The sequence below is a fragment of the Colobus angolensis genome, unplaced genomic scaffold, assembly GCF_000951035.1.
Source record: "Colobus angolensis palliatus isolate OR3802 unplaced genomic scaffold, Cang.pa_1.0 Scaffold188, whole genome shotgun sequence".
Lineage (NCBI taxonomy): Eukaryota > Metazoa > Chordata > Mammalia > Primates > Cercopithecidae > Colobus > Colobus angolensis.
This window is the reverse complement of record NW_012115021.1, coordinates 2,774,890-2,782,484: the sequence shown is the minus strand read 5'-3', so window position 1 is coordinate 2,782,484 and position 7,595 is coordinate 2,774,890. Positions and strand designations below refer to the sequence as shown.

At 43.2% G+C, this 7,595-nt stretch overlaps 1 protein-coding gene across 3 annotated transcripts in view; it reads right to left on the bottom strand.

Moving 5' to 3' along the window:
• Window positions 1-7,589, bottom strand: part of SCML2 (sex comb on midleg-like 2 (Drosophila)) — a 108,837-nt gene extending 101,248 nt beyond the window's left edge. For all 3 annotated transcript variants that reach the window (XR_001001561.1, XM_011940219.1, XM_011940220.1), the window contains exon 1: window positions 7,500-7,589. The gene's annotated coding sequence lies outside the window, so the exon portion shown is untranslated. The remainder of the gene's footprint in view (window positions 1-7,499) is intronic.
• Between the last annotated feature and the right edge of the window lie 6 nt (window positions 7,590-7,595).

The following is a 7,595-nucleotide window of genomic DNA, read 5'->3' as shown; positions in this document are numbered from 1 at the left end:
AAAAAAAAAAAAAAAAGAAAAAAAAAGGAACATTTTCATCTCTATATTTCTGAAATCTGTAAAAAAAAATAAAGAACATTTTTGGTAGCAACAACTTATCAAATCAAGCCTTCTAGAGGAAATTAAGGTTTCTAAAGGAGCAATTTTAAATTATGCTTTAGTAAAGTCCACCCCAAACAAATTAGTAATTAATCTTTTTCTGTGTCAAAACAAACCTAAGAAGACTTAACTATTTTCAAAAATTTCTAATTAAGTTATCCAAAAAAATCATAACCTGTAAGTTAATCACTTGCAATTTTAAAATGATTTCTGTGAAAGCTATGTATTTAGTGAAGAAGTATGTTATGTCAGAAAACAGATAAACGAAAGATAAGTCAAGGGTTGCCAAAATCCCAGTTTATAGTTGTAAATTCCTAAGGTTTTAAAGCACAGCTACAAGCTAACTGCCCAAAGACCTGCTACCCACTGACATATGTGAAGGACTTTAATGGCAGGGCACGTCAGTTTACTACAGGCAGCTCATGGTGCGACATTTTGACAAAAGAACTGGATCTGGTTACAGGCTGTTCCTATTATCACTGCAGTCTAGATTTATGGTTTCTAACACCGGCCCTACAAGAAATAATGGAAATGATGACAACAACAATCCCCACTAGACAACAGACTGCAGAAAAGCATGCAATAAACCACAATCTGAAGAGACCAGAAAACTAAACATCCTTGAAAATACCTCAAACACAGGCAGGTGTCAGCAAATTACCCATTCAAATATATCTACAACTTCTCAAATTTCAACATAAAAAAAAATCTCAGAGTCTCTAAAGTAATCTAAAACCAAACAATATCTAAATATACTTACTATTGTCTACTATATCTTAATTCTTTTAATGACCAAAGATGTTTCATTTGAACAGATTTATGAAACTCTATCAAGTTAGTTAAAAATTAATACTGACTATACTGCTTTTCAAATAACATTATGGAGAAAAATACTGCAAATAACATTTTTAAAAATATTTCAAAAGAAAAAAAGCAACAGTTCATAGCAAAGGGCACATGTTTCCAACTGTATTCAAAGACGAAGAGAACTGAAAAGAAGAAACACATTTAATTCAGTATTTAAAAATAAATACATAATCAAATCTTAAATCAGCTAAAACTGATAAAAGGTAGGAAAAGTGGCCAAATGTTTAAAAAAAAAAAAAAACAAGCACATTGTCAATACACTTAAAAAACTATGTCAAGGCTATAAGGCACATACCAAATGGAGCTGTTTGTCTATAATTCACACCAGTTAATCTTTATGAGAAACAGAGGTTGAGAAAAATCAAATGTGTATTCTAAACACAACCAAAGAGAGCCCCACAAACTCTTCTCTGAGAAATGAAAGAATCTTCAAGGTATGCCCCAAGAATTGTAATATTCTGAAGTTTACAACGGTAAACTTCTGAAGTTCTGAAGTTTACAGCGGTACATTACCACCGAAAGTGGGCACTCTCTTTCCCCTCTTAACAACAATTTGCTTCTATAAACTTAGGAAGGGGCAGAGCTGTAGCCATAAACACAGGCCACGAATAGTAGGTAATCAAGTGCTATCTTCAAATATTTCCCAGGTCTTTAGTCACACAGAGTCAAGCTTATTCTAAAGGTTTTAACTCTTCAAATAAGGAATTCATGTAATCTAGGTCAAATGATCATATTAAGATGAACAGCACCATCATATTCACTGCTACAGGATCCTCAAATATTTCATTTTTCACACAATAAGATATCTCCATTGCTTATGTTAAAACCTCTCCAGGTCAGGCGCGGTGGCTCACGCCTGTCACCCCAGCACTTTGGGAGGCCAAGGCAGGTGGATCACTTGAGGTTAGAAGTTCGAGACCAGCCTGGACAACATGGTGAAACCCCGTCTCTACTAAAATTATTTTTTAAAAAATTAGCTGGGCATGGTTGAGCACGCCTGTAATCCCAGCTACTCAGGAGGTTGAGGCAGAAGAATCACTTGAACCTCAGAGGCAGAGGTTGCAGTGAGCCAGGATTGTGCCACTGCACTCCAGCCTGGGCAACAGAGAAAGACTCCGTCTCATGGCCGGGCGCGGTGGCTCAAGCCTGTAATCCCAGCACTTTAGGAGGCCGAGACGGGCGGATCACGAGGTCAGGAGATCGAGACCATCCTGGCTAACATGGTGAAACCCCGTCTCTAAGGTGGCGGGCGCCTGTAGTCCCAGCTACTCGGGAGGCTGAGGCAGGAGAATGGCGTGAACCCGGGAGGCGGAGCTTGCAGTGAGCTGCGATCCGGCCACTGCACTCCAGCCTGGGCGACAGAGCGAGACTCCGTCCCAAAAAAAAAAAAAAAAAAAGAAAGAAAGACTCCGTCTCAAAAATAAATAAATAAATAAATAACTACCAGTATTATTTCTAAGGTTGCCAAGGTATAGACAACATAATGACAAAATAAACAAAATTGCCTTTGTCATGAAAACCAAAGAACACATACACATTTCAAATCTTGACAGTTTCTAAAATTTTTTCAAATTATTTTTAAGAACCACCGTTGGCAGGGCGACGTGGCTCACACCTGTAATCCCATAACTTCAGGAAGCCAAGGCAGGAGGATCACTTGAGGCCAGGAATTCAAGACCAGCCTGGCCAACATGGTGAAATCTCCTCTCTACTAAAAATAAAAATTACGAAAAATACAAAAATTAGCGGGCATGGTGATGCACGCCTGTAATCCCAGCTACTCAGGAGGCTGAGGCACGAGAATTGCTTGAACCCAGGAAGCAGAGGTTGTAGTAAGCCGAGATCACACCACCGCACTCCAGCCTGGGCAACAGAGCAAGACTCTCAAAAAAAAAAAAAAAAAGGGCCAGATTCGGTGGCTCCTGCCTGTAATCCCAGCACTTGGGGAGGCAGCAGAAGTGGGTGGATCAACTGAGGTCAGGAGTTTGAGACCAGCCTGGCCAACATGGCAAAACCCCATCTCTACTAAAAATACAAAAATTAGCCAGGCTCGGTGGCGCACACCTGTAGTCCAGCTACTTGGGGGGCTTAGGCAAGAGAATCACTTGAACCTGGGAGGCAGAGGTTGCAGTGAGCCGAGATCGTGCCACTGTACTCCAGCCTGGGTGACAAAATGAGACTCCATCTTGGGGAAAAAAAAAAAAAAATCAGCTGGGCGTGGTAGTACATGTCTATAGTCTCAGCAACTCAGGAGGCTGAGGCAGGAGAATCGCTTGAAGCCAGGAGGCAGAGGTTGCAATGAGCCAAGATTGTACCTGCACTCCAGCCTGGGTAACAGAGCAAGACTCTGTATCAAAAAAGAACCACCACAAACTCTTTTTATAAATGGTAACCAAAGCCTAACGTACTTAAGATTAAGAGTCTAAAACATGTACTTACCACCAAATTATACCAGTATTCATATAATGGTATAAATTATGCCATTTTAATCTAAGATAAACGCCAGTGGTTTCTTTTATCTATTTCCCCAAGACAAAGAGATCATGAATATTAAGCCCCAAAGCCAGGGATGGGCATAAACTCTTCTTTCAAAATTACCAACACGGCCGGACATGGTGGCTCACACCTGTAATCCCAGCACTTTGGGAGGCCAAGGTGGGAGGATCACCTGAGGTCAGGAGTTTGAGACCAGCCTGGCCAACTAGGTGAAACCCTGTCTCTACTAAAAATGCAAAAATTAGCTGGGCATGGTGGCGCACCCCTGTAATCCCAGCTCCTCGGGAGGCTGAGGTGGGAAAACTGCTTGAACGCAGGAGGCAGAGGCTGCAGTGGGCTAAGATCACGCCCCTGAACTACAGCCTGGGCAACAGAGCGTAAGCACATCTCAAAAAAATTAAAAAAAATCACCAACATTTGCTATTTTCAAAACGTCCAGGTTTTTAGTTCCTGGAATCAACAATCAGTTCAAATTCTAAGGTATTACGTAGTAATTCTCAGACATTAATTACTGAAAGTTCTAAAATTACTAGGGATGCTTGATTTGCCCACTGCAAACTACAAAACACCTTCTGACAACGCCAGACTAATCTTTGCACCACAGCTCATAGCTCTAAGGTTGACAGCTGGCAGAGCCCACTTTGTTCCTGTATATCCTAAAAATCAGGAATATGATTATGAGGAGACAGTGAGACCTACCCTCCCCACCCCGAGAAGGGAGCTAACAGAGACGACCACTACCTCAGATTTCCACTTACAAGTGGAAAGAGAATAGCGGGAGAAAAATGGCAGACAGGATAACCAGGTCAAAAAAAAAAAAATACTAGAGGTGACTAATAAGGCAAACAGCAGAGGATACTGCTGTATCCACCCGTGTTCCAGTTACTAGAGTTACAAAAGTCATTGCTATTAACCCAAAAAGAAAGGCAGTAAAATATTCAAGTGAAACTTTTCTCTCCCACCCCCAAGAGCTCAAACTAAAATTGGGATTTGGCTCTTCCTTAAATGGAACAAGTGGCTACATCATGTTAATTCAAAAGACTTGGTATTTACTCAGCCTTTTCAAGGCACTTTATCATCACTAATTATTTCTCAGTGAGGCAGCAAAGGATTACCCTGACCATTTCACTGATGCGGAAACAGACACCAACAGCAAAGGGAACAGGGGCAGGAAGAGGGGTGATAGGAAGCATCTGGGAGGAACAGGCAGGCAGCTAAAAAGGAACAAGCCCAAAAGAAAATAAGAGTCACATCTGGCTTATAGCTGAAGATCATAACCCTTATTTGTTATTTCTGAGCTCAGAGATTTCTGCAATATTTTGAAAAAACAAAGTGCTTTAAAATACCAGTTAAAACTTAATTACAGCTTCAACTACTTAGTAATAGAAGTGAGGTTGCTTAGTATTAAAAATTACCCAATCTCCAGAGCACATATTGGTTTCTATTTATACCAGCAACTCATTTTTCTCCTCAAGCTTAACCAGTATGTTATCTATTTGAACCAGAAAATAATCTCATCAAAATATATAGCTTTATATAATCCTAACCAAAAAATCACAAAGTTTTATCACCTAAGTCAGAAATAATTTGCAGTTACACTCAGAATTTTGTTTGGAGAATTATGACAAAAATACTTCTCGAGTTCGCCCTTTGAATGAAAGGAATACTTGTTCTACATTCAAATTGTTTCTTTAGCTATAACCCCCTGAAATTTTCAGGAATAAACTATGGTGGAAAGCCTTGAACACCCAGAAATTAGCACACATAGTGGGCTCTGAATAAACTGAACTCCATCGTAAAGACAGCACAGGTGCTTAATAAAGATGTGTTGATGGGCTGGGCGCGGTGGCTCACGCCTGTAATCCCAGCACTTTGAGAGGCCAAGGTGGGCGGATCACGAGGTCAGGAAATCGAGACCACGGTGAAACCCAGTCTCTACTAAAATTACAAAAAATTAGCTGGGTGCAGTGGCGGGCGCCTGTAGTCCCAGCTACTCCAGAGGCTCAGGCAGGAGAATGGCGTGAACCCGGAAGGCGGAGTTTGCAGTGAGCCGAGATCGCGCCACTGCACTCCAGCCTGGGCGACACAGCCAGACTCTGTCTGAAAAAAAAAAGATGTGTTGATGGAATAATAAATCAAATGGACTGATCAACCATCTCATAAGAAAAACTGATACACCTTTTTTAGGCTGACTCCAATGTTTTTTGTACATGTTATGACACTCAAACTCAACTTCAAAGCGTCGGCACATACAACAATGCAGTAGAGTTACATTAATCTTTTTTTCCAACTACCAATTTCAAAGCAAATCAGGTTCTCTGGGGTAAACAAGTATACATCCTTAAGAAGTTCATATGGCTGCATGATATATATATAAAGTTTATTCAAAACTTTCAAAGCCAGTTTAAATGCTGTTTTTTCTTTACATTCTATCAGACTATTTTAAAGGTTACAGACAAAGCTAAATACAAGGCATCAGGTGAATACTCATAAACTCAATCTTTTCTCAAAATCCCACTGGATTCATTTCCAAAAGCTTATTTTCACATTTCTCCCATTAAATAGAAAACACACACACACACACACACACACACAGCCTGAAAGCACATTCGTCATTGGAAATACTTTATTTAATGAGTAAGAAAAATAAAAGGCAAAATCGTCATTATTGAAAAACATTTCCCTACACTGTTATTGAAAAGAATTAAAAATATGCGTTTATGAACCATTGTTATAAAACAATTGCTCACATACGCAGTTGTACCCCATAAATGTACATCTTAAAATACGTTTCCCTCAAAACAGAAATATGAATAGCTTTGGCGTCATTAAAATGTAGCAGCATCTGAAGTTGTTTCAGGAAAAAAAAAAAAACAACTATCTCCAATAGTTCTTTAAATCATATGATCATAAGCAAGTTATTCACGTTCCCTGCCTCAGTTTACCCCCACTAATCGATCCATTAACTTTCCAGAGATGTCCTAAAATAAGTCATAAACGTTAATCTCCTAATTTATAAACAAGAAGCAAATTTCAAATTGCAATCACACTTTCTGATGCTTGACAAATGTTTAACAACCTCTTTTTTAAAAATCAATAGTCTCAAATGGGAGCCTGTAAGTAAATATTTGTGCTGCTCAAACATTTGGGGGGTGGGGGAGCCGAATTACAGGTCGGCCCAGGACGCTATCTATGTACAACCTCGAGGCGCAAAATCGAGCAAATTCGCCTAGACCCGTTCTCCCTCCGGCTCTTCACACCTGGATGGGGCACAAGCACGATCCAGGTGGAAAAAGGGACAAAGGTAAGAAACTATTTCGGGACTGTTTCTAAGTGAAGGCAGCAATTATTTTTCGGTCAGGCCGCGAGGCACGGCCATCGCGGCCGTCTCTCGTCCCCTCGGGAGGCTTAGAGCCCCCCTCCTCGCCTCCCCGCCAGCCCCGGACGGGACGCGCCCTCGGGTCCCGCTGCACCGCTAGGGTGAGCCACCGGCGCCCCCAGCCCCCGCCAGGAGCCCGGCGGCGCGCACCTGGCACCAGAATCCGCGCCCGCACGCCGCCACCGGCGCATCCTTCCGGGCAGACGTTTCCCTCCCAAACTCCAAAAGTTATCCCAGCCCAGACCAGGCAAAGTCAACCTCCCCCCTCGGCCCCGCCGCCCACCGTGACGCCTCCCGGGCCCCAGCCCAGCCCTACCTAAAGCAGGGAGGATGCGCCGGAGGGCGCTGTCCGCGCTGCGGGCAAGGGGACGGGTGGAAGCTATCGGCCGGGCGCCCAAACCCCGCGGCGGCCAAGGGGCCCCGGGGCAGCGTGAGGGGAAGCGCGAGTGCGGCTGAGGGCCGTCCGCGGAGGGCGCCTGGGGCGGGAGACCGAAGCGCGAGGCCGAGCTGAGATGGGACATCGGCGGGATCGTAAGGGGGCGTTCCTCTCACGGGACGCGCGCAGATGGCTTTTCCCCGCCCGCCCACGGACAACGGTCAGGGTCCGGGAGACAGCTCCGCCTCTCCATTCCTTACGGGGCCCGGAATCACCACGTACCTCCAGTCTTGTCGGTGAAAACAACGAAATTCTGTCCCACCGATCGCGCGAGCCGGCACCGAGCTTCACACCGCCGCCGCCATGTTTGAGAAGCCG